The sequence below is a fragment of the Dendrobates tinctorius genome, unplaced genomic scaffold, assembly GCF_039654945.1.
Source record: "Dendrobates tinctorius isolate UK_male_01 unplaced genomic scaffold, ASM3965494v1 ptg000028l, whole genome shotgun sequence".
Taxonomy (NCBI): domain Eukaryota; kingdom Metazoa; phylum Chordata; class Amphibia; order Anura; family Dendrobatidae; genus Dendrobates; species Dendrobates tinctorius.
In genome coordinates, this window is record NW_027361696.1 from 88,643,145 (window position 1) to 88,648,518 (window position 5,374).

General features: G+C 41.9%; 1 protein-coding gene across 1 annotated transcript in view; it reads right to left on the bottom strand.

Moving 5' to 3' along the window:
- Nucleotides 1-5,374, bottom strand: part of GRIN2D (glutamate ionotropic receptor NMDA type subunit 2D) — a 699,139-nt gene that overhangs the window by 254,221 nt on the left and 439,544 nt on the right. The window lies entirely within an intron of this gene.

The following is a 5,374-nucleotide window of genomic DNA, read 5'->3' on the forward strand; positions in this document are numbered from 1 at the left end:
TGACCTCTGGCAGTTATGTAACACTCTCTTGACAGTTACATAACCACCCTTTGCAAGCTCCTCACTGCCCTCTAATGGTCACTCTCATTATGACACCCTTTTTCATCGATCTGAGTGTCCCTGTCAGGTCAACCTCCCCACCCTTGTTCCACAGCAGAACCACAGGTTCACAAGAGGAAGGGGTTAACATCCTCACAAACAGGCTGGCAGCAAACAGTCTTTACAGAGTACAGACTCCTTGCTTCTTATCAGCTGTCTAACACTGCGTCTCACATGGCAGTCTCTCTGAATCTAGCAGCACCACCCCTCAGCATCCTATACAGCAGACACTAAACCCCCACCCCCCAGCACACACAGTTTCCTGGGCTTTTTCTCTCAACTCAGACATGCAAAAGCAACAGGGTCCTAATGCTCCCCTAATGACATGACAGTTCACACTCTTACAGAAGGATGGTGATGAGTACAAGCTGGATTTTTTATTCTTCAAGCCTGTCAGCGTTTGAGGACAAATTTGCTGAAAGTGGAAACTCCCTTTAAATTTAAGGGTATGTGCACACACTGCAGATTCACCTGCGGGTTTTTTCCTGCGGAACCGCAGGTAAAACCGCAGGTAAAGTGACCTGCGGTTTTGCTGCGGTTTGGCCTGCGGTTTTGCCCTGCGGTTTGACACCTGGACAATGGAATAGGTGGCAAACCGCAGCAGAATCCGCAGAAACAATTGACATGCTGCGGAAAAAAAAACGCAGCTTTTCCGCAGGTAAAAAACCGCAGCGTGAGCACTGCGGTTTTTAAAACCCATAGGCTAACATGGTAAAGTACCATGTCTGCGGAAATGCTGCAGTTCTGCAGGGCCAAAACCGCAGCAAAACCGCAGCGTGTGCACATACCCTAAGGGGGAGAAGTGGCAGATATCAAACAGATGTTTCCCAGTGAGAAAAAGCCATGCTGTGCCACGGACCAGGTCTGACTCTGGCTTTTGCTAGTCCTACAAAGCAGCAACAAGTAGATGATTATGGTATAGCTCCCATGTCTCATGACTCAACTCAATACTATACATTCATCTATAATTAAAAAATCCATTCAGTGTACGAGTAAAAAAAATTTTAATTTCATAAAATCAATTTTCTGATGCATGCTAGGAGCCTGTTGTGCATTGATGAATTGCAGCTTTATTATTTCTATATATTGTTATGTATTATAATTTACACCAAAATAAATGTTACTGTGACTTGGATTTTTCTCTTTTTATTAAGGGTACAGAATAAGATAGGCAGATAAAGTACCTGTAATTGTGTTAATTTGGAATGAACTGTTCACACAGTGACCATTACTAACAAGCTTTGGATCTGCATTTTATTCTGCATTGAGATTATACAAACCCAAAAGCAAACAGCTTATCCCAAGTGACATTATTTTCCATCATACCAATACTTAGTGCCTAATTTTAAATTCCTATAGCTGGAGGACTAGGCCACAAGCTGTCTAGATATTTATGTATAATAGAGTACTTATTGTGTGCTGCGGGGTAATATTAAGCCTTTTACCAAATAGATTTGATTAAAAATAAAGGTCAGTATTGCATAAGTAATGGAAAGACATATCACTAAGCGGTAAACTATGGGACTAAATATATCTGCTAGCCATGACGGGCTATTTATTGCAAAACTAGATCAGTATATATGGTTTTGGAGTATGTTTATGGAAGGCGGCATTTGGTTTGCTAAGACAATCGCTGTTTGAAAAGGATTATAGATGAAGTTTTTTTCAAGATCTGTATTGTACATTATAAACAACCTACAGATGGTTTGCTACAAAGCATACATCTGTGATGAGCTTGATAGATTTGCTTTCCCATTGCATCTTGCATGCTTTATACATAGAGAGACATGGACGAAAGTGTTGTCACCGTTGAAATTGTTTGCGAAAATTAAGCATTTCACCCAGAAAATTATTGCAATTACATACTGTATATTCTGTTATACACATGTTTATTTCCTTTGTACATTTTAGAACCACACAAAAATCATATAAATAAACGGGAAAATTGAACATCATTTCACACAAGCCCAAAAAAAGAAATGGACAAAATTGTTGTCACCTTTCCAAAATTGTGGGTCAACAACTTAGTTTCAAGCATGTGATGCTCGTTCAAACTTACCTGCGGCAAGTATCAGATGGGAGCAATTTGAAAAGCACTCCTGAAACCATATAAAAGGGGAGCAGTTGACTCAATCTGCATTGTTTGTCTGTGTGTGCCACACTGAGCATGGAGAACAGAAAGAGAAGAGAAATGTCTGAGGACTTGAGAACCAAAATTGCTTTAAAATATCAATAATCTCAAGGTTATAAGTTCATCTCCAGAGAACTTGATGTTCCTTTGTCCATGATGCACAACACAATCAAGAAGCTTACAACACTTGGCACTGTAGCTACTCTCCCTAGACATGAATGGCAGAGGGAAATTAATGAAAGGATGCAACGCAGGATAGTCCAAATGGTGGTTAAGCAACGACGTTCAAGAATTCAAGCTATTCTTCAGGCTCATGGTGTATCAGTGTCAGCGCAAACTGTCCATCAACATTTCAATGAAATGAAATGCTGTGACAGGAGACCCAGAAAGACCCTACTGCTGACAGAGAGACATAAAATAGATAGACTGCAGTTTGTCAAAATGCATGCATGTAAGCCAAAATACTTCTTGGAAAGCATCTTACGGAGAGCCGAACCCAAGATAAAGCTTTTTGATAAAGCACATCATTCTATTGTTTACTGAAAATTGAATGAGGCCTACAAAGGAAAGAACACAGTACATACAATCAAATATGGTGGGGGTTCAAATATGTTTTAGGCTTGCTTTGGTGCCTCTGGCTCTGGGTGCCTTTATTGTGTGCAAGGCATCATGAAATCTGAAGATTAGCAAAGGATTTTGCATTCTAATGTATTGCACAGTGTCAGAAAGCTGAGTTTGCATTATAGGTCATGGGTCTTCCAGCAGGACAATGACCTCAAGCATACTTCAAGAAGCACCCAAAAATGGATAGAAACTAAAGCCCCCTTTACATTTATCGATGCACCAGTGATCCCAACTACAACACGACCTGGTCAGGATCGCTGGTGCATCGCTAAATGGTCGCTAGTGAGCTGCCAAACAGGCAGATCTCACAGCGATGTAGCGACGCAGCAACGGTCGTTACTTACCTGTCAGACGCGGCGATGAAGACGTCCTCCCGCCCGTGTCCACGGCCGCTTCCTGCTGGCGCTGACGAGAAATGGACGTCGATGATCTTGCGCGATCAGCGTTAGCCAGCGGGGGAGCCGGTCGGAGGTAAGTTTCACACATAGCGATATCGCAAGCAATATCGCTATAACGTCACAAAATCGTGACGCTTTAGCGATATTGCTAGCGATATCGCTATGTGTAAAGCCCCTTTAAGTGCTGGAGAGTTCTGAAGCTGTCAGCAATGAGTCTGGATCTAAATCCAATTGAATACCTGTGGAGAGATGGGAGAAGGCATTCCTCAAATATAATAGACCTGGAGCAGTTTGTCAAAGATGAGTGGTCCAAGATTCCAGCTAAGAGGTGTAAAAGAAGGTTGTTGATGGTTATAGGAGGTGATTGATTGCAGTCATTTTTTTCCAAAGGGTGTGTAATCAAAGTTGCGGGTACCAACAATTTTTTCTGGTCAATTTTTAGCATTTTGTGTGAAATTATGTCCGATTTGTATTTCTTTCTCTGTTTTTTTGTGTTGTTCCAATACACACATAGGAAATAAAGATGTCTATAACAAAACATTTGCAATTGAGAATGAGAGCAATGGAGAAAAACTTCATTTTCTGGAACAATTTCAAGGGTACCAACACTTTCGGCCATGACTGTTTATATGAAACTACTGGGGCAGCATGGTCGCTCAGTGGATAGCATTGCAGCGCTGGAGTCCTGGGTTTGAATCCCACCAAGGACAACATCTGCAAGGAGTTTGTATGTTCTCCCCGTGTTTGCTTGGGTTTCCTCCAGGTACTCCGGTTTCCGCCCACATTCCAAAGACATGCTATATAAAAATAAAGATTATTATTAACTATATATACATGAACAAATATCTTTAACTGGAATTAATCTTATTAAAATATTTTTTTAAAAATCCACATTCTCCAAAATGCTTTTGTTTTGGAATTTATTTTTGTGCAAATTCTGCAAAATAGCAGCCTACAAACGATAAGGGAATCTCAAGAGGTAAAAAAATCCTTATACTCACCTTACTGTCACCTCTCTAGACCATCCACTCCAGACGGACTGCCTAAAATGCAATGCAAAACCCACTTATTCTTCACAAAGTGCCCTGAATCATAAGGTTTTAGATTAGAAAGACAACTCATACATTAGCGCAATATAGAGTAAATATCAAAGAGCTTGCAAGCGCTGCATTCCAAGCATAAGATACTAGCCACTAGAGATGGGTGGAAACCTTGATGTTCGGGTCCGGCGGGTTCGGCCGAACAGTTACAAAAAGTTTGGATTTGGGTGCCAGAGCCATACCCGAACCCGTACCTCATTCACTTGAATGGCAGGCCCGAACATCCAGTGTTTGCCATGCTGTCATGTGCATGACACCGCGGCAAACACAGCTTTTGATCACGGTGAAATCATTCCCACCAGTCAGAGAGCCACGGTTCCCATGCTGTAAAAAGATAGCATGAGCGCTTAGCTGTCTGTGATCAGAGGTATAAAGCTTACCTTCGGTCACTGGCGTCAGCTGATGGGACTATTGATCCCATCATCCGACACTTGCTGCCACTAATTACAGTAAGAGCAGCAGCAGCTGATAGGAGTGTTCATCAGCCGCTCCTGCATTGTAAATAGATAATTAAAAAAAAAAAACGGCATGGTCCCCCTGTATTTTTACTAACCAGCCAGCAAAACTCACAGCTGGGGACTGCAACCCACAGCTGTCATCTTCAGCAAGGCTAGTTATCAAGAACAAAGGGGTCCCCATGCTGTTTTTTTAAATTATTTAAATAAATAGTTTAAAAAAAATATTAAGGGGTCCCTCCTATTTTTGACAACAAGCCTTGCTAAAGCAGATAACTGGGAGCTGGTATACTCAGGCTTGTAAGGAGCCATGGATATTGGCCCCCAGCCTAAAAATAGCAGTCAGCAGCTACACAGAAAATGCACATCTATTAAATGCGCCAATTCTTTCACTTTGCCTGGCTCTACCCACTTGCCCTGTAGCGGTGGCAAGTGGGTTGATAGTTGGGGGTTGGTGTGACCTTTGTATTGCCAGGTGACTTCAAGCCCCAAGGTTAGTAATGGAGAGGCATCAATATGACACCCCCATTACTAACCCCATAGTCACACTAAAAAAACAGACACCCA